Source organism: Triturus cristatus, chromosome 5_2 (genome assembly GCF_964204655.1).
Source record: "Triturus cristatus chromosome 5_2, aTriCri1.1, whole genome shotgun sequence".
In the NCBI taxonomy this organism is placed as follows: Eukaryota; Metazoa; Chordata; class Amphibia; order Caudata; family Salamandridae; genus Triturus; species Triturus cristatus.
Genome location: NC_140588.1, coordinates 575,992,355 through 576,010,820, shown reverse-complemented (window position 1 = coordinate 576,010,820; position 18,466 = coordinate 575,992,355). Strand labels below are relative to the sequence as shown.

The following is an 18,466-nucleotide window of genomic DNA, read 5'->3' as shown; positions in this document are numbered from 1 at the left end:
TGGCATCTTGGGAATGTACAGGCTTTGGAGCCTAACGGGTGCTGCAGGGGTCTGCCTGGCCGGAGAAATGCCTGTCTGGCGCTCCCCTCAGGACACACGTGTCTTCCGTTCGAGCATGGAGGGTGAGGGACATGGGTCACCCTCATATACAGGGGTGTGGGCATGGGCAGGATGGGGCGTGGGGGACCCGTCAGGGCATTGCCCGTTTGGAAGCCCGTTCGGAAGGCAAGAGGAGGCGGAGGCGGGAATCTCTGCTCAATTTTTTCCCGAGGCCTGGGGACAAGCCTTTGCACATTTGATCCAGCCGGGCCTGCATCAGCAGATCCTGCTCCGATGGCAAGGGAGAGCCTGCAGGTGTAAATCAAAGAAAGGGGAGAAATCCGCAAGAGGCGGGTTAACAAATTCCAGTGGCAGGCCCATGTTCCCCAGGAAGCAAGTAATTCCTCCTGCTCCCTTCAGTGGGAAAAGACATAGGAGGTGTATTTCTCTAAGCAGGGGCTCTGCGTAGGTGGCACTGCATTGCTTTGGCAAACATCCATGCTAAGTGCAGAGTAGCAGCAGACCCCACAGCTGAGACGTGAATTGGGACTGTTAAGGAAGGGCACTGGGAGGGTGAGGAGGGCAGAGGAAAATGCTTTACAAAAGCATCTGCAAGTTCCTACACACCCGCTGAAAACCCATACCAGGGATGGGGCTCGAACCCATGCGGACAACTGTCCATTGGATCTTAAGTCCAACGCCTTAACCACTCGGCCACCCTGGTGAGACCCTAGGTCCTGCCTTACTCAGCTCCCTTTTCATGCTGGCTGCTCCAGCGCAGGCTGTCCAGCAAGAGGTGATTGCAGAGTAAAAAGGCTTTTGCAGGAGGATAAAGGTAATTGCTTATGACAAACACACTGTGTGACACCTAACTTTTCCCCACTCGTACTTTATGGGCAATCTATACAGTGGAGTTAGCTTAGTCACAATAAGGAAGTGAGCAAGGCAGGCTCACAAGAGCATCTCCTCCCTGGTGGTCTAGTGGCTAGGATTCGGCGCTTTCACCGCCGCGGCCCGGGTTCGATTCCCGGTCAGGGAAGATCCCTCTAAGACGTAGACGTGCGTAATTTGTCCACGCAGCTCAGCTTTTTTTAATCGAAGGTCCTTAAAAAGGCACCCCGACCTATAGACGAAAGCAGAGGAAAGGGGCTGGGTCCCCTGTGTCCCAGGTTGCTTTGCTCCCATTGCCCTCAGCCACCTTCATGCGCACGCAGTCCCCCACCCAGTCAGGTGCTCTATGTGGGCGTAAAGTGCAGTACCAGCTCATCAGAAAGGTAAATTGCTGGAAAACCCGGCTGCGATGTATACATCTACTTTGGAGCACTCTTCTCCCTTGCACTCTTGAATCGGTCATTCGCAATGTATTCTTCCAGCAAGCTGAATAACGAGGTAGGTGTGAGAAGGTGTACCAGCTGTCTTTGAGCTATCAGCGGCCACTAGGTGTCCCTCTTGTGATTTCCCGGGGATCCCGATTGTACAGGAATTCGTCGGTTCAGTAGCACGGGGGAGGGGATGGCCTGTGCTTGGAAGTGACAAACAGTCTGGTGGAATCATGAGTGTTTTTTCAAGTTCTGATTCATATTCGCTGTAGAATAAAATATGCTTTCAGCCCCCATGAGCTTTGTCACTAGGAGAGCAGTGTAGGAACTTTTGCTGTATGGCTGTGGGTTCCCTGGTGGTCTAGTGGTTAGGATTCGGCGCTCTCACCGCCGCGGCCCGGGTTCGATTCCCGGTCAGGGAACAGTCCTTCTTCTGCCCTTGAATGCTTTTCCTTCCCGCAGGTCAGGGCTTCTCAAAATGAATTTGCTTTTCTGACAAACAGTTTGCCTAGCATCCCGCAATCTGGCTCCTAATTTGATTTTCGCAAGGTTCCCTTTGAGTTGCTTTCCTCGGCGGGAGGAAAATCTCTTGTGCAAGGCTCTTGAGGAAGTGAGATTCTGTATTCCGAGGTGCGCTTCTTTTCGTAGGCTTCTGACCACATGGTGTGCGGCAGGAAGTCATCTTTGACAGGGCCGCAGGCTTTGTCTCCAAATGGCATCCCGGACCCACTGCAACCCACCTTTTTGCTGAAACGGAAGTCTGGTTCAGGGTAAGAAAAAGCTGAGCTGCACGTACCGAAAGCAGCAGAGCCCAGCGGCGGAGAGGGTGTGGCCAGGGCTGTCTGATTTGCATAGTGACCAGTGGCATCTTGGGAATGTACAGGCTTTGGAGCCTAACGGGTGCTGCAGGGGTCTGCCTGGCCGGAGAAATGCCTGTCTGGCGCTCCCCTCAGGACACACGTGTCTTCCGTTCGAGCATGGAGGGTGAGGGACATGGGTCACCCTCATATACAGGGGTGTGGGCATGGGCAGGATGGGGCGTGGGGGACCCGTCAGGGCATTGCCCGTTTGGAAGCCCGTTCGGAAGGCAAGAGGAGGCGGAGGCGGAGGCGGGAATCTCTGCTCAATTTTTTCCCGAGGCCTGGGGACAAGCCTTTGCACATTTGATCCAGCCGGGCCTGCATCAGCAGATCCTGCTCCGATGGCAAGGGAGAGCCTGCAGGTGTAAATCAAAGAAAGGGGAGAAATCCGCAAGAGGCGGGTTAACAAATTCCAGTGGCAGGCCCATGTTCCCCAGGAAGCAAGTACTTCCTCCTGCTCCCTTCAGTGGGAAAAGACATAGGAGGTGTATTTCTCTAAGCAGGGGCTCTGCGTAGGTGGCACTGCATTGCTTTGGCAAACATCCATGCTAAGTGCAGAGTAGCAGCAGACCCCACAGCTGAGACGTGAATTGGGACTGTTAAGGAAGGGCACTGGGAGGGTGAGGAGGGCAGAGGAAAATGCTTTACAAAAGCATCTGCAAGTTCCTACACACCCGCTGAAAACCCATACCAGGGATGGGGCTCGAACCCATGCGGACAACTGTCCATTGGATCTTAAGTCCAACGCCTTAACCACTCGGCCACCCTGGTGAGACCCTAGGTCCTGCCTTACTCAGCTCCCTTTTCATGCTGGCTGCTCCAGCGCAGGCTGTCCAGCAAGAGGTGATTGCAGAGTAAAAAGGCTTTTGCAGGAGGATAAAGGTAATTGCTTATGACAAACACACTGTGTGACACCTAACTTTTCCCCACTCGTACTTTATGGGCAATCTATACAGTGGAGTTAGCTTAGTCACAATAAGGAAGTGAGCAAGGCAGGCTCACAAGAGCATCTCCTCCCTGGTGGTCTAGTGGCTAGGATTCGGCGCTTTCACCGCCGCGGCCTGGGTTCGATTCCCGGTCAGGGAAGATCCCTCTAAGACGTAGACGTGCGTAATTTGTCCACGCAGCTCAGCTTTTTTTAATCGAAGGTCCTTAAAAAGGCACCCCGACCTATAGACGAAAGCAGAGGAAAGGGGCTGGGTCCCCTGTGTCCCAGGTTGCTTTGCTCCCATTGCCCTCAGCCACCTTCATGCGCACGCAGTCCCCCACCCAGTCAGGTGCTCTATGTGGGCGTAAAGTGCAGTACCAGCTCATCAGAAAGGTAAATTGCTGGAAAACCCGGCTGCGATGTATACATCTACTTTGGAGCACTCTTCTCCCTTGCACTCTTGAATCGGTCATTCGCAATGTATTCTTCCAGCAAGCTGAATAACGAGGTAGGTGTGAGAAGGTGTACCAGCTGTCTTTGAGCTATCAGCGGCCACTAGGTGTCCCTCTTGTGATTTCCCGGGGATCCCGATTGTACAGGAATTCGTCGGTTCAGTAGCACGGGGGAGGGGATGGCCTGTGCTTGGAAGTGACAAACAGTCTGGTGGAATCATGAGTGTTTTTTCAAGTTCTGATTCATATTCGCTGTAGAATAAAATATGCTTTCAGCCCCCATGAGCTTTGTCACTAGGAGAGCAGTGTAGGAACTTTTGCTGTATGGCTGTGGGTTCCCTGGTGGTCTAGTGGTTAGGATTCGGCGCTCTCACCGCTGCGGCCTGGGTTCGATTCCCGGTCAGGGAACAGTCCTTCTTCTGCCCTTGAATGCTTTTCCTTCCCGCAGGTCAGGGCTTCTCAAAATGAATTTGCTTTTCTGACAAACAGTTTGCCTAGCATCCCGCAATCTGGCTCCTAATTTGATTTTCGCAAGGTTCCCTTTGAGTTGCTTTCCTCGGCGGGAGGAAAATCTCTTGTGCAAGGCTCTTGAGGAAGTGAGATTCTGTATTCCGAGGTGCGCTTCTTTTCGTAGGCTTCTGACCACATGGTGTGCGGCAGGAAGTCATCTTTGACAGGGCCGCAGGCTTTGTCTCCAAATGGCATCCCGGACCCACTGCAACCCACCTTTTTGCTGAAACGGAAGTCTGGTTCAGGGTAAGAAAAAGCTGAGCTGCACGTACCGAAAGCAGCAGAGCCCAGCGGCGGAGAGGGTGTGGCCAGGGCTGTCTGATTTGCATAGTGACCAGTGGCATCTTGGGAATGTACAGGCTTTGGAGCCTAACGGGTGCTGCAGGGGTCTGCCTGGCCGGAGAAATGCCTGTCTGGCGCTCCCCTCAGGACACACGTGTCTTCCGTTCGAGCATGTAGGGTGAGGGACATGGGTCACCCTCATATACAGGGGTGTGGGCATGGGCAGGATGGGGCGTGGGGGACCCGTCAGGGCATTGCCCGTTTGGAAGCCCGTTTGGAAGCCCGTTCGGAAGGCAAGAGGAGGCGGAGGCGGAGGCGGGAATCTCTGCTCAATTTTTTCCCGAGGCCTGGGGACAAGCCTTTGCACATTTGATCCAGCCGGGCCTGCATCAGCAGATCCTGCTCCGATGGCAAGGGAGAGCCTGCAGGTGTAAATCAAAGAAAGGGGAGAAATCCGCAAGAGGCGGGTTAACAAATTCCAGTGGCAGGCCCATGTTCCCCAGGAAGCAAGTACTTCCTCCTGCTCCCTTCAGTGGGAAAAGACATAGGAGGTGTATTTCTCTAAGCAGGGGCTCTGCGTAGGTGGCACTGCATTGCTTTGGGAAGCATCCATGCTAAGTGCAGAGTAGCAGCAGACCCCACAGCTGAGACGTGAATTGGGACTGTTAAGGAAGGGCACTGGGAGGGTGAGGAGGGCAGAGGAAAATGCTTTAAAAAAGCATCTGCAAGTTCCTACACACCCGCTGAAAACCCATACCAGGGATGGGGCTCGAACCCATGCGGACAACTGTCCATTGGATCTTAAGTCCAACGCCTTAACCACTCGGCCACCCTGGTGAGACCCTAGGCCCTGCCTTACTCAGCTCCCTTTTCATGCTGGCTGCTCCAGCGCAGGCTGTCCAGCAAGAGGTGATTGCAGAGTAAAAAGGCTTTTGCAGGAGGATAAAGGTAATTGCTTATGACAAACACACTGTGTGACACCTAACTTTTCCTCACTCGTACTTTATGGGCAATCTATACAGTGGAGTTAGCTTAGTCACAATAAGGAAGTGAGCAAGGCAGGCTCACAAGAGCATCTCCTCCCTGGTGGTCTAGTGGCTAGGATTCGGCGCTTTCACCGCCGCGGCCCGGGTTCGATTCCCGGTCAGGGAAGATCCCTCTAAGACGTAGACGTGCGTAATTTGTCCACGCAGCTCAGCTTTTTTTAATCGAAGGTCCTTAAAAAGGCACCCCGACCTATAGACGAAAGCAGAGGAAAGGGGCTGGGTCCCCTGTGTCCCAGGTTGCTTTGCTCCCATTGCCCTCAGCCACCTTCATGCGCACGCAGTCCCCCACCCAGTCAGGTGCTCTATGTGGGCGTAAAGTGCAGTACCAGCTCATCAGAAAGGTAAATTGCTGGAAAACCCGGCTGCGATGTATACATCTACTTTGGAGCACTCTTCTCCCTTGCACTCTTGAATCGGTCATTCGCAATGTATTCTTCCAGCAAGCTGAATAACGAGGTAGGTGTGAGAAGGTGTACCAGCTGTCTTTGAGCTATCAGCGGCCACTAGGTGTCCCTCTTGTGATTTCCCGGGGATCCCGATTGTACAGGAATTCGTCGGTTCAGTAGCACGGGGGAGGGGATGGCCTGTGCTTGGAAGTGACAAACAGTCTGGTGGAATCATGAGTGTTTTTTCAAGTTCTGATTCATATTCGCTGTAGAATAAAATATGCTTTCAGCCCCCATGAGCTTTGTCACTAGGAGAGCAGTGTAGGAACTTTTGCTGTATGGCTCTGGGTTCCCTGGTGGTCTAGTGGTTAGGATTCGGCGCTCTCACCGCCGCGGCCCGGGTTCGATTCCCGGTCAGGGAACAGTCCTTCTTCTGCCCTTGAATGCTTTTCCTTCCCGCAGGTCAGGGCTTCTCAAAATGAATTTGCTTTTCTGACAAACAGTTTGCCTAGCATCCCGCAATCTGGCTCCTAATTTGATTTTCGCAAGGTTCCCTTTGAGTTGCTTTCCTCGGCGGGAGGAAAATCTCTTGTGCAAGGCTCTTGAGGAAGTGAGATTCTGTATTCCGAGGTGCGCTTCTTTTCGTAGGCTTCTGACCACATGGTGTGCGGCAGGAAGTCATCTTTGACAGGGCCGCAGGCTTTGTCTCCAAATGGCATCCCGGACCCACTGCAACCCACCTTTTTGCTGAAACGGAAGTCTGGTTCAGGGTAAGAAAAAGCTGAGCTGCACGTACCGAAAGCAGCAGAGCCCAGCGGCGGAGAGGGTGTGGCCAGGGCTGTCTGATTTGCATAGTGACCAGTGGCATCTTGGGAATGTACAGGCTTTGGAGCCTAATGGGTGCTGCAGGGGTCTGCCTGGCCGGAGAAATGCCTGTCTGGCGCTCCCCTCAGGACACACGTGTCTTCCGTTCGAGCATGGAGGGTGAGGGACATGGGTCACCCTCATATACAGGGGTGTGGGCATGGGCAGGATGGGGCGTGGGGGACCCGTCAGGGCATTGCCCGTTTGGAAGCCCGTTCGGAAGGCAAGAGGAGGCGGAGGCGGAGGCGGGAATCTCTGCTCAATTTTTTCCCGAGGCCTGGGGACAAGCCTTTGCACATTTGATCCAGCCGGGCCTGCATCAGCAGATCCTGCTCCGATGGCAAGGGAGAGCCTGCAGGTGTAAATCAAAGAAAGGGGAGAAATCCGCAAGAGGCGGGTTAACAAATTCCAGTGGCAGGCCCATGTTCCCCAGGAAGCAAGTACTTCCTCCTGCTCCCTTCAGTGGGAAAAGACATAGGAGGTGTATTTCTCTAAGCAGGGGCTCTGCGTAGGTGGCACTGCATTGCTTTGGCAAACATCCATGCTAAGTGCAGAGTAGCAGCAGACCCCACAGCTGAGACGTGAATTGGGACTGTTAAGGAAGGGCACTGGGAGGGTGAGGAGGGCAGAGGAAAATGCTTTACAAAAGCATCTGCAAGTTCCTACACACCCGCTGAAAACCCATACCAGGGATGGGGCTCGAACCCATGCGGACAACTGTCCATTGGATCTTAAGTCCAACGCCTTAACCACTCGGCCACCCTGGTGAGACCCTAGGTCCTGCCTTACTCAGCTCCCTTTTCATGCTGGCTGCTCCAGCGCAGGCTGTCCAGCAAGAGGTGATTGCAGAGTAAAAAGGCTTTTGCAGGAGGATAAAGGTAATTGCTTATGACAAACACACTGTGTGACACCTAACTTTTCCCCACTCGTACTTTATGGGCAATCTATACAGTGGAGTTAGCTTAGTCACAATAAGGAAGTGAGCAAGGCAGGCTCACAAGAGCATCTCCTCCCTGGTGGTCTAGTGGCTAGGATTCGGCGCTTTCACCGCCGCGGCCCGGGTTCGATTCCCGGTCAGGGAAGATCCCTCTAAGACGTAGACGTGCGTAATTTGTCCACGCAGCTCAGCTTTTTTTAATCGAAGGTCCTTAAAAAGGCACCCCGACCTATAGACGAAAGCAGAGGAAAGGGGCTGGGTCCCCTGTGTCCCAGGTTGCTTTGCTCCCATTGCCCTCAGCCACCTTCATGCGCACGCAGTCCCCCACCCAGTCAGGTGCTCTATGTGGGCGTAAAGTGCAGTACCAGCTCATCAGAAAGGTAAATTGCTGGAAAACCCGGCTGCGATGTATACATCTACTTTGGAGCACTCTTCTCCCTTGCACTCTTGAATCGGTCATTCGCAATGTATTCTTCCAGCAAGCTGAATAACGAGGTAGGTGTGAGAAGGTGTACCAGCTGTCTTTGAGCTATCAGCGGCCACTAGGTGTCCCTCTTGTGATTTCCCGGGGATCCCGATTGTACAGGAATTCGTCGGTTCAGTAGCACGGGGGAGGGGATGGCCTGTGCTTGGAAGTGACAAACAGTCTGGTGGAATCATGAGTGTTTTTTCAAGTTCTGATTCATATTCGCTGTAGAATAAAATATGCTTTCAGCCCCCATGAGCTTTGTCACTAGGAGAGCAGTGTAGGAACTTTTGCTGTATGGCTGTGGGTTCCCTGGTGGTCTAGTGGTTAGGATTCGGCGCTCTCACCGCTGCGGCCTGGGTTCGATTCCCGGTCAGGGAACAGTCCTTCTTCTGCCCTTGAATGCTTTTCCTTCCCGCAGGTCAGGGCTTCTCAAAATGAATTTGCTTTTCTGACAAACAGTTTGCCTAGCATCCCGCAATCTGGCTCCTAATTTGATTTTCGCAAGGTTCCCTTTGAGTTGCTTTCCTCGGCGGGAGGAAAATCTCTTGTGCAAGGCTCTTGAGGAAGTGAGATTCTGTATTCCGAGGTGCGCTTCTTTTCGTAGGCTTCTGACCACATGGTGTGCGGCAGGAAGTCATCTTTGACAGGGCCGCAGGCTTTGTCTCCAAATGGCATCCCGGACCCACTGCAACCCACCTTTTTGCTGAAACGGAAGTCTGGTTCAGGGTAAGAAAAAGCTGAGCTGCACGTACCGAAAGCAGCAGAGCCCAGCGGCGGAGAGGGTGTGGCCAGGGCTGTCTGATTTGCATAGTGACCAGTGGCATCTTGGGAATGTACAGGCTTTGGAGCCTAACGGGTGCTGCAGGGGTCTGCCTGGCCGGAGAAATGCCTGTCTGGCGCTCCCCTCAGGACACACGTGTCTTCCGTTCGAGCATGTAGGGTGAGGGACATGGGTCACCCTCATATACAGGGGTGTGGGCATGGGCAGGATGGGGCGTGGGGGACCCGTCAGGGCATTGCCCGTTTGGAAGCCCGTTTGGAAGCCCGTTCGGAAGGCAAGAGGAGGCGGAGGCGGAGGCGGGAATCTCTGCTCAATTTTTTCCCGAGGCCTGGGGACAAGCCTTTGCACATTTGATCCAGCCGGGCCTGCATCAGCAGATCCTGCTCCGATGGCAAGGGAGAGCCTGCAGGTGTAAATCAAAGAAAGGGGAGAAATCCGCAAGAGGCGGGTTAACAAATTCCAGTGGCAGGCCCATGTTCCCCAGGAAGCAAGTACTTCCTCCTGCTCCCTTCAGTGGGAAAAGACATAGGAGGTGTATTTCTCTAAGCAGGGGCTCTGCGTAGGTGGCACTGCATTGCTTTGGGAAGCATCCATGCTAAGTGCAGAGTAGCAGCAGACCCCACAGCTGAGACGTGAATTGGGACTGTTAAGGAAGGGCACTGGGAGGGTGAGGAGGGCAGAGGAAAATGCTTTAAAAAAGCATCTGCAAGTTCCTACACACCCGCTGAAAACCCATACCAGGGATGGGGCTCGAACCCATGCGGACAACTGTCCATTGGATCTTAAGTCCAACGCCTTAACCACTCGGCCACCCTGGTGAGACCCTAGGCCCTGCCTTACTCAGCTCCCTTTTCATGCTGGCTGCTCCAGCGCAGGCTGTCCAGCAAGAGGTGATTGCAGAGTAAAAAGGCTTTTGCAGGAGGATAAAGGTAATTGCTTATGACAAACACACTGTGTGACACCTAACTTTTCCTCACTCGTACTTTATGGGCAATCTATACAGTGGAGTTAGCTTAGTCACAATAAGGAAGTGAGCAAGGCAGGCTCACAAGAGCATCTCCTCCCTGGTGGTCTAGTGGCTAGGATTCGGCGCTTTCACCGCCGCGGCCCGGGTTCGATTCCCGGTCAGGGAAGATCCCTCTAAGACGTAGACGTGCGTAATTTGTCCACGCAGCTCACCTTTTTTTAATCGAAGGTCCTTAAAAAGGCACCCCGACCTATAGACGAAAGCAGAGGAAAGGGGCTGGGTCCCCTGTGTCCCAGGTTGCTTTGCTCCCATTGCCCTCAGCCACCTTCATGCGCACGCAGTCCCCCACCCAGTCAGGTGCTCTATGTGGGCGTAAAGTGCAGTACCAGCTCATCAGAAAGGTAAATTGTTGGAAAACCCGGCTGCGATGTATACATCTACTTTGGAGCACTCTTCTCCCTTGCACTCTTGAATCGGTCATTCGCAATGTATTCTTCCAGCAAGCTGAATAACGAGGTAGGTGTGAGAAGGTGTACCAGCTGTCTTTGAGCTATCAGCGGCCACTAGGTGTCCCTCTTGTGATTTCCCGGGGATCCCGATTGTACAGGAATTCGTCGGTTCAGTAGCACGGGGGAGGGGATGGCCTGTGCTTGGAAGTGACAAACAGTCTGGTGGAATCATGAGTGTTTTTTCAAGTTCTGATTCATATTCGCTGTAGAATAAAATATGCTTTCAGCCCCCATGAGCTTTGTCACTAGCAGAGCAGTGTAGGAACTTTTGCTGTATGGCTCTGGGTTCCCTGGTGGTCTAGTGGTTAGGATTCGGCGCTCTCACCGCCGCGGCCCGGGTTCGATTCCCGGTCAGGGAACAGTCCTTCTTCTGCCCTTGAATGCTTTTCCTTCCCGCAGGTCAGGGCTTCTCAAAATGAATTTGCTTTTCTGACAAACAGTTTGCCTAGCATCCCGCAATCTGGCTCCTAATTTGATTTTCGCAAGGTTCCCTTTGAGTTGCTTTCCTCGGCGGGAGGAAAATCTCTTGTGCAAGGCTCTTGAGGAAGTGAGATTCTGTATTCCGAGGTGCGCTTCTTTTCGTAGGCTTCTGACCACATGGTGTGCGGCAGGAAGTCATCTTTGACAGGGCCGCAGGCTTTGTCTCCAAATGGCATCCCGGACCCACTGCAACCCACCTTTTTGCTGAAACGGAAGTCTGGTTCAGGGTAAGAAAAAGCTGAGCTGCACGTACCGAAAGCAGCAGAGCCCAGCGGCGGAGAGGGTGTGGCCAGGGCTGTCTGATTTGCATAGTGACCAGTGGCATCTTGGGAATGTACAGGCTTTGGAGCCTAACGGGTGCTGCAGGGGTCTGCCTGGCCGGAGAAATGCCTGTCTGGCGCTCCCCTCAGGACACACGTGTCTTCCGTTCGAGCATGGAGGGTGAGGGACATGGGTCACCCTCATATACAGGGGTGTGGGCATGGGCAGGATGGGGCGTGGGGGACCCGTCAGGGCATTGCCCGTTTGGAAGCCCGTTCGGAAGGCAAGAGGAGGCGGAGGCGGGAATCTCTGCTCAATTTTTTCCCGAGGCCTGGGGACAAGCCTTTGCACATTTGATCCAGCCGGGCCTGCATCAGCAGATCCTGCTCCGATGGCAAGGGAGAGCCTGCAGGTGTAAATCAAAGAAAGGGGAGAAATCCGCAAGAGGCGGGTTAACAAATTCCAGTGGCAGGCCCATGTTCCCCAGGAAGCAAGTAATTCCTCCTGCTCCCTTCAGTGGGAAAAGACATAGGAGGTGTATTTCTCTAAGCAGGGGCTCTGCGTAGGTGGCACTGCATTGCTTTGGCAAACATCCATGCTAAGTGCAGAGTAGCAGCAGACCCCACAGCTGAGACGTGAATTGGGACTGTTAAGGAAGGGCACTGGGAGGGTGAGGAGGGCAGAGGAAAATGCTTTACAAAAGCATCTGCAAGTTCCTACACACCCGCTGAAAACCCATACCAGGGATGGGGCTCGAACCCATGCGGACAACTGTCCATTGGATCTTAAGTCCAACGCCTTAACCACTCGGCCACCCTGGTGAGACCCTAGGTCCTGCCTTACTCAGCTCCCTTTTCATGCTGGCTGCTCCAGCGCAGGCTGTCCAGCAAGAGGTGATTGCAGAGTAAAAAGGCTTTTGCAGGAGGATAAAGGTAATTGCTTATGACAAACACACTGTGTGACACCTAACTTTTCCCCACTCGTACTTTATGGGCAATCTATACAGTGGAGTTAGCTTAGTCACAATAAGGAAGTGAGCAAGGCAGGCTCACAAGAGCATCTCCTCCCTGGTGGTCTAGTGGCTAGGATTCGGCGCTTTCACCGCCGCGGCCCGGGTTCGATTCCCGGTCAGGGAAGATCCCTCTAAGACGTAGACGTGCGTAATTTGTCCACGCAGCTCAGCTTTTTTTAATCGAAGGTCCTTAAAAAGGCACCCCGACCTATAGACGAAAGCAGAGGAAAGGGGCTGGGTCCCCTGTGTCCCAGGTTGCTTTGCTCCCATTGCCCTCAGCCACCTTCATGCGCACGCAGTCCCCCACCCAGTCAGGTGCTCTATGTGGGCGTAAAGTGCAGTACCAGCTCATCAGAAAGGTAAATTGCTGGAAAACCCGGCTGCGATGTATACATCTACTTTGGAGCACTCTTCTCCCTTGCACTCTTGAATCGGTCATTCGCAATGTATTCTTCCAGCAAGCTGAATAACGAGGTAGGTGTGAGAAGGTGTACCAGCTGTCTTTGAGCTATCAGCGGCCACTAGGTGTCCCTCTTGTGATTTCCCGGGGATCCCGATTGTACAGGAATTCGTCGGTTCAGTAGCACGGGGGAGGGGATGGCCTGTGCTTGGAAGTGACAAACAGTCTGGTGGAATCATGAGTGTTTTTTCAAGTTCTGATTCATATTCGCTGTAGAATAAAATATGCTTTCAGCCCCCATGAGCTTTGTCACTAGGAGAGCAGTGTAGGAACTTTTGCTGTATGGCTGTGGGTTCCCTGGTGGTCTAGTGGTTAGGATTCGGCGCTCTCACCGCCGCGGCCCGGGTTCGATTCCCGGTCAGGGAACAGTCCTTCTTCTGCCCTTGAATGCTTTTCCTTCCCGCAGGTCAGGGCTTCTCAAAATGAATTTGCTTTTCTGACAAACAGTTTGCCTAGCATCCCGCAATCTGGCTCCTAATTTGATTTTCGCAAGGTTCCCTTTGAGTTGCTTTCCTCGGCGGGAGGAAAATCTCTTGTGCAAGGCTCTTGAGGAAGTGAGATTCTGTATTCCGAGGTGCGCTTCTTTTCGTAGGCTTCTGACCACATGGTGTGCGGCAGGAAGTCATCTTTGACAGGGCCGCAGGCTTTGTCTCCAAATGGCATCCCGGACCCACTGCAACCCACCTTTTTGCTGAAACGGAAGTCTGGTTCAGGGTAAGAAAAAGCTGAGCTGCACGTACCGAAAGCAGCAGAGCCCAGCGGCGGAGAGGGTGTGGCCAGGGCTGTCTGATTTGCATAGTGACCAGTGGCATCTTGGGAATGTACAGGCTTTGGAGCCTAACGGGTGCTGCAGGGGTCTGCCTGGCCGGAGAAATGCCTGTCTGGCGCTCCCCTCAGGACACACGTGTCTTCCGTTCGAGCATGGAGGGTGAGGGACATGGGTCACCCTCATATACAGGGGTGTGGGCATGGGCAGGATGGGGCGTGGGGGACCCGTCAGGGCATTGCCCGTTTGGAAGCCCGTTCGGAAGGCAAGAGGAGGCGGAGGCGGAGGCGGGAATCTCTGCTCAATTTTTTCCCGAGGCCTGGGGACAAGCCTTTGCACATTTGATCCAGCCGGGCCTGCATCAGCAGATCCTGCTCCGATGGCAAGGGAGAGCCTGCAGGTGTAAATCAAAGAAAGGGGAGAAATCCGCAAGAGGCGGGTTAACAAATTCCAGTGGCAGGCCCATGTTCCCCAGGAAGCAAGTACTTCCTCCTGCTCCCTTCAGTGGGAAAAGACATAGGAGGTGTATTTCTCTAAGCAGGGGCTCTGCGTAGGTGGCACTGCATTGCTTTGGCAAACATCCATGCTAAGTGCAGAGTAGCAGCAGACCCCACAGCTGAGACGTGAATTGGGACTGTTAAGGAAGGGCACTGGGAGGGTGAGGAGGGCAGAGGAAAATGCTTTACAAAAGCATCTGCAAGTTCCTACACACCCGCTGAAAACCCATACCAGGGATGGGGCTCGAACCCATGCGGACAACTGTCCATTGGATCTTAAGTCCAACGCCTTAACCACTCGGCCACCCTGGTGAGACCCTAGGTCCTGCCTTACTCAGCTCCCTTTTCATGCTGGCTGCTCCAGCGCAGGCTGTCCAGCAAGAGGTGATTGCAGAGTAAAAAGGCTTTTGCAGGAGGATAAAGGTAATTGCTTATGACAAACACACTGTGTGACACCTAACTTTTCCCCACTCGTACTTTATGGGCAATCTATACAGTGGAGTTAGCTTAGTCACAATAAGGAAGTGAGCAAGGCAGGCTCACAAGAGCATCTCCTCCCTGGTGGTCTAGTGGCTAGGATTCGGCGCTTTCACCGCCGCGGCCTGGGTTCGATTCCCGGTCAGGGAAGATCCCTCTAAGACGTAGACGTGCGTAATTTGTCCACGCAGCTCAGCTTTTTTTAATCGAAGGTCCTTAAAAAGGCACCCCGACCTATAGACGAAAGCAGAGGAAAGGGGCTGGGTCCCCTGTGTCCCAGGTTGCTTTGCTCCCATTGCCCTCAGCCACCTTCATGCGCACGCAGTCCCCCACCCAGTCAGGTGCTCTATGTGGGCGTAAAGTGCAGTACCAGCTCATCAGAAAGGTAAATTGCTGGAAAACCCGGCTGCGATGTATACATCTACTTTGGAGCACTCTTCTCCCTTGCACTCTTGAATCGGTCATTCGCAATGTATTCTTCCAGCAAGCTGAATAACGAGGTAGGTGTGAGAAGGTGTACCAGCTGTCTTTGAGCTATCAGCGGCCACTAGGTGTCCCTCTTGTGATTTCCCGGGGATCCCGATTGTACAGGAATTCGTCGGTTCAGTAGCACGGGGGAGGGGATGGCCTGTGCTTGGAAGTGACAAACAGTCTGGTGGAATCATGAGTGTTTTTTCAAGTTCTGATTCATATTCGCTGTAGAATAAAATATGCTTTCAGCCCCCATGAGCTTTGTCACTAGGAGAGCAGTGTAGGAACTTTTGCTGTATGGCTGTGGGTTCCCTGGTGGTCTAGTGGTTAGGATTCGGCGCTCTCACCGCTGCGGCCTGGGTTCGATTCCCGGTCAGGGAACAGTCCTTCTTCTGCCCTTGAATGCTTTTCCTTCCCGCAGGTCAGGGCTTCTCAAAATGAATTTGCTTTTCTGACAAACAGTTTGCCTAGCATCCCGCAATCTGGCTCCTAATTTGATTTTCGCAAGGTTCCCTTTGAGTTGCTTTCCTCGGCGGGAGGAAAATCTCTTGTGCAAGGCTCTTGAGGAAGTGAGATTCTGTATTCCGAGGTGCGCTTCTTTTCGTAGGCTTCTGACCACATGGTGTGCGGCAGGAAGTCATCTTTGACAGGGCCGCAGGCTTTGTCTCCAAATGGCATCCCGGACCCACTGCAACCCACCTTTTTGCTGAAACGGAAGTCTGGTTCAGGGTAAGAAAAAGCTGAGCTGCACGTACCGAAAGCAGCAGAGCCCAGCGGCGGAGAGGGTGTGGCCAGGGCTGTCTGATTTGCATAGTGACCAGTGGCATCTTGGGAATGTACAGGCTTTGGAGCCTAACGGGTGCTGCAGGGGTCTGCCTGGCCGGAGAAATGCCTGTCTGGCGCTCCCCTCAGGACACACGTGTCTTCTGTTCGAGCATGTAGGGTGAGGGACATGGGTCACCCTCATATACAGGGGTGTGGGCATGGGCAGGATGGGGCGTGGGGGACCCGTCAGGGCATTGCCCGTTTGGAAGCCCGTTTGGAAGCCCGTTCGGAAGGCAAGCGGAGGCGGAGGCGGGAATCTCTGCTCAATTTTTTCCCGAGGCCTGGGGACAAGCCTTTGCACATTTGATCCAGCCGGGCCTGCATCAGCAGATCCTGCTCCGATGGCAAGGGAGAGCCTGCAGGTGTAAATCAAAGAAAGGGGAGAAATCCGCAAGAGGCGGGTTAACAAATTCCAGTGGCAGGCCCATGTTCCCCAGGAAGCAAGTACTTCCTCCTGCTCCCTTCAGTGGGAAAAGACATAGGAGGTGTATTTCTCTAAGCAGGGGCTCTGCGTAGGTGGCACTGCATTGCTTTGGGAAGCATCCATGCTAAGTGCAGAGTAGCAGCAGACCCCACAGCTGAGACGTGAATTGGGACTGTTAAGGAAGGGCACTGGGAGGGTGAGGAGGGCAGAGGAAAATGCTTTAAAAAAGCATCTGCAAGTTCCTACACACCCGCTGAAAACCCATACCAGGGATGGGGCTCGAACCCATGCGGACAACTGTCCATTGGATCTTAAGTCCAACGCCTTAACCACTCGGCCACCCTGGTGAGACCCTAGGCCCTGCCTTACTCAGCTCCCTTTTCATGCTGGCTGCTCCAGCGCAGGCTGTCCAGCAAGAGGTGATTGCAGAGTAAAAAGGCTTTTGCAGGAGGATAAAGGTAATTGCTTATGACAAACACACTGTGTGACACCTAACTTTTCCTCACTCGTACTTTATGGGCAATCTATACAGTGGAGTTAGCTTAGTCACAATAAGGAAGTGAGCAAGGCAGGCTCACAAGAGCATCTCCTCCCTGGTGGTCTAGTGGCTAGGATTCGGCGCTTTCACCGCCGCGGCCCGGGTTCGATTCCCGGTCAGGGAAGATCCCTCTAAGACGTAGACGTGCGTAATTTGTCCACGCAGCTCAGCTTTTTTTAATCGAAGGTCCTTAAAAAGGCACCCCGACCTATAGACGAAAGCAGAGGAAAGGGGCTGGGTCCCCTGTGTCCCAGGTTGCTTTGCTCCCATTGCCCTCAGCCACCTTCATGCGCACGCAGTCCCCCACCCAGTCAGGTGCTCTATGTGGGCGTAAAGTGCAGTACCAGCTCATCAGAAAGGTAAATTGCTGGAAAACCCGGCTGCGATGTATACATCTACTTTGGAGCACTCTTCTCCCTTGCACTCTTGAATCGGTCATTCGCAATGTATTCTTCCAGCAAGCTGAATAACGAGGTAGGTGTGAGAAGGTGTACCAGCTGTCTTTGAGCTATCAGCGGCCACTAGGTGTCCCTCTTGTGATTTCCCGGGGATCCCGATTGTACAGGAATTCGTCGGTTCAGTAGCACGGGGGAGGGGATGGCCTGTGCTTGGAAGTGACAAACAGTCTGGTGGAATCATGAGTGTTTTTTCAAGTTCTGATTCATATTCGCTGTAGAATAAAATATGCTTTCAGCCCCCATGAGCTTTGTCACTAGGAGAGCAGTGTAGGAACTTTTGCTGTATGGCTCTGGGTTCCCTGGTGGTCTAGTGGTTAGGATTCGGCGCTCTCACCGCCGCGGCCCGGGTTCGATTCCCGGTCAGGGAACAGTCCTTCTTCTGCCCTTGAATGCTTTTCCTTCCCGCAGGTCAGGGCTTCTCAAAATGAATTTGCTTTTCTGACAAACAGTTTGCCTAGCATCCCGCAATCTGGCTCCTAATTTGATTTTCGCAAGGTTCCCTTTGAGTTGCTTTCCTCGGCGGGAGGAAAATCTCTTGTGCAAGGCTCTTGAGGAAGTGAGATTCTGTATTCCGAGGTGCGCTTCTTTTCGTAGGCTTCTGACCACATGGTGTGCGGCAGGAAGTCATCTTTGACAGGGCCGCAGGCTTTGTCTCCAAATGGCATCCCGGACCCACTGCAACCCACCTTTTTGCTGAAACGGAAGTCTGGTTCAGGGTAAGAAAAAGCTGAGCTGCACGTACCGAAAGCAGCAGAGCCCAGCGGCGGAGAGGGTGTGGCCAGGGCTGTCTGATTTGCATAGTGACCAGTGGCATCTTGGGAATGTACAGGCTTTGGAGCCTAACGGGTGCTGCAGGGGTCTGCCTGGCCGGAGAAATGCCTGTCTGGCGCTCCCCTCAGGACACACGTGTCTTCCGTTCGAGCATGGAGGGTGAGGGACATGGGTCACCCTCATATACAGGGGTGTGGGCATGGGCAGGATGGGGCGTGGGGGACCCGTCAGGGCATTGCCCGTTTGGAAGCCCGTTCGGAAGGCAAGAGGAGGCGGAGGCGGGAATCTCTGCTCAATTTTTTCCCGAGGCCTGGGGACAAGCCTTTGCACATTTGATCCAGCCGGGCCTGCATCAGCAGATCCTGCTCCGATGGCAAGGGAGAGCCTGCAGGTGTAAATCAAAGAAAGGGGAGAAATCCGCAAGAGGCGGGTTAACAAATTCCAGTGGCAGGCCCATGTTCCCCAGGAAGCAAGTACTTCCTCCTGCTCCCTTCAGTGGGAAAAGACATAGGAGGTGTATTTCTCTAAGCAGGGGCTCTGCGTAGGTGGCACTGCATTGCTTTGGCAAACATCCATGCTAAGTGCAGAGTAGCAGCAGACCCCACAGCTGAGACGTGAATTGGGACTGTTAAGGAAGGGCACTGGGAGGGTGAGGAGGGCAGAGGAAAATGCTTTAC

The 18,466-nt window shown here is 53.5% G+C and overlaps 19 non-coding genes across 19 annotated transcripts; 11 read left to right on the top strand and 8 right to left on the bottom strand.

The window, feature by feature from the left end:
• Window positions 1-680: 680 nt before the first annotated feature.
• TRNAL-UAA (transfer RNA leucine (anticodon UAA)) lies at window positions 681-763 on the bottom strand. The gene has a single exon. It is a non-coding gene; the product is annotated as a tRNA-Leu (tRNA).
• A 243-nt stretch (window positions 764-1,006) lies between these two features.
• TRNAE-UUC (transfer RNA glutamic acid (anticodon UUC)) lies at window positions 1,007-1,078 on the top strand. The gene has a single exon. It is a non-coding gene; the product is annotated as a tRNA-Glu (tRNA).
• A 630-nt stretch (window positions 1,079-1,708) lies between these two features.
• Window positions 1,709-1,780, top strand: TRNAE-CUC (transfer RNA glutamic acid (anticodon CUC)). The gene has a single exon. It is a non-coding gene; the product is annotated as a tRNA-Glu (tRNA).
• A 1,126-nt stretch (window positions 1,781-2,906) lies between these two features.
• TRNAL-UAA (transfer RNA leucine (anticodon UAA)) lies at window positions 2,907-2,989 on the bottom strand. Its single transcript has one exon. It is a non-coding gene; the product is annotated as a tRNA-Leu (tRNA).
• A 2,155-nt stretch (window positions 2,990-5,144) lies between these two features.
• Window positions 5,145-5,227, bottom strand: TRNAL-UAA (transfer RNA leucine (anticodon UAA)). Its single transcript has one exon. It is a non-coding gene; the product is annotated as a tRNA-Leu (tRNA).
• Window positions 5,228-5,470: 243 nt separating this feature from the next.
• On the top strand, window positions 5,471-5,542 carry TRNAE-UUC (transfer RNA glutamic acid (anticodon UUC)). Its single transcript has one exon. It is a non-coding gene; the product is annotated as a tRNA-Glu (tRNA).
• Window positions 5,543-6,172: 630 nt separating this feature from the next.
• Window positions 6,173-6,244, top strand: TRNAE-CUC (transfer RNA glutamic acid (anticodon CUC)). The gene has a single exon. It is a non-coding gene; the product is annotated as a tRNA-Glu (tRNA).
• Window positions 6,245-7,370: 1,126 nt separating this feature from the next.
• Window positions 7,371-7,453, bottom strand: TRNAL-UAA (transfer RNA leucine (anticodon UAA)). Its single transcript has one exon. It is a non-coding gene; the product is annotated as a tRNA-Leu (tRNA).
• Window positions 7,454-7,696: 243 nt separating this feature from the next.
• TRNAE-UUC (transfer RNA glutamic acid (anticodon UUC)) lies at window positions 7,697-7,768 on the top strand. Its single transcript has one exon. It is a non-coding gene; the product is annotated as a tRNA-Glu (tRNA).
• Window positions 7,769-9,608: 1,840 nt separating this feature from the next.
• Window positions 9,609-9,691, bottom strand: TRNAL-UAA (transfer RNA leucine (anticodon UAA)). Its single transcript has one exon. It is a non-coding gene; the product is annotated as a tRNA-Leu (tRNA).
• A 243-nt stretch (window positions 9,692-9,934) lies between these two features.
• On the top strand, window positions 9,935-10,006 carry TRNAE-UUC (transfer RNA glutamic acid (anticodon UUC)). The gene has a single exon. It is a non-coding gene; the product is annotated as a tRNA-Glu (tRNA).
• A 630-nt stretch (window positions 10,007-10,636) lies between these two features.
• On the top strand, window positions 10,637-10,708 carry TRNAE-CUC (transfer RNA glutamic acid (anticodon CUC)). Its single transcript has one exon. It is a non-coding gene; the product is annotated as a tRNA-Glu (tRNA).
• Window positions 10,709-11,828: 1,120 nt separating this feature from the next.
• TRNAL-UAA (transfer RNA leucine (anticodon UAA)) lies at window positions 11,829-11,911 on the bottom strand. The gene has a single exon. It is a non-coding gene; the product is annotated as a tRNA-Leu (tRNA).
• A 243-nt stretch (window positions 11,912-12,154) lies between these two features.
• On the top strand, window positions 12,155-12,226 carry TRNAE-UUC (transfer RNA glutamic acid (anticodon UUC)). The gene has a single exon. It is a non-coding gene; the product is annotated as a tRNA-Glu (tRNA).
• A 630-nt stretch (window positions 12,227-12,856) lies between these two features.
• TRNAE-CUC (transfer RNA glutamic acid (anticodon CUC)) lies at window positions 12,857-12,928 on the top strand. The gene has a single exon. It is a non-coding gene; the product is annotated as a tRNA-Glu (tRNA).
• Window positions 12,929-14,054: 1,126 nt separating this feature from the next.
• Window positions 14,055-14,137, bottom strand: TRNAL-UAA (transfer RNA leucine (anticodon UAA)). The gene has a single exon. It is a non-coding gene; the product is annotated as a tRNA-Leu (tRNA).
• A 2,149-nt stretch (window positions 14,138-16,286) lies between these two features.
• Window positions 16,287-16,369, bottom strand: TRNAL-UAA (transfer RNA leucine (anticodon UAA)). Its single transcript has one exon. It is a non-coding gene; the product is annotated as a tRNA-Leu (tRNA).
• Window positions 16,370-16,612: 243 nt separating this feature from the next.
• TRNAE-UUC (transfer RNA glutamic acid (anticodon UUC)) lies at window positions 16,613-16,684 on the top strand. The gene has a single exon. It is a non-coding gene; the product is annotated as a tRNA-Glu (tRNA).
• Window positions 16,685-17,314: 630 nt separating this feature from the next.
• TRNAE-CUC (transfer RNA glutamic acid (anticodon CUC)) lies at window positions 17,315-17,386 on the top strand. The gene has a single exon. It is a non-coding gene; the product is annotated as a tRNA-Glu (tRNA).
• The last annotated feature ends 1,080 nt before the right edge of the window (window positions 17,387-18,466 follow it).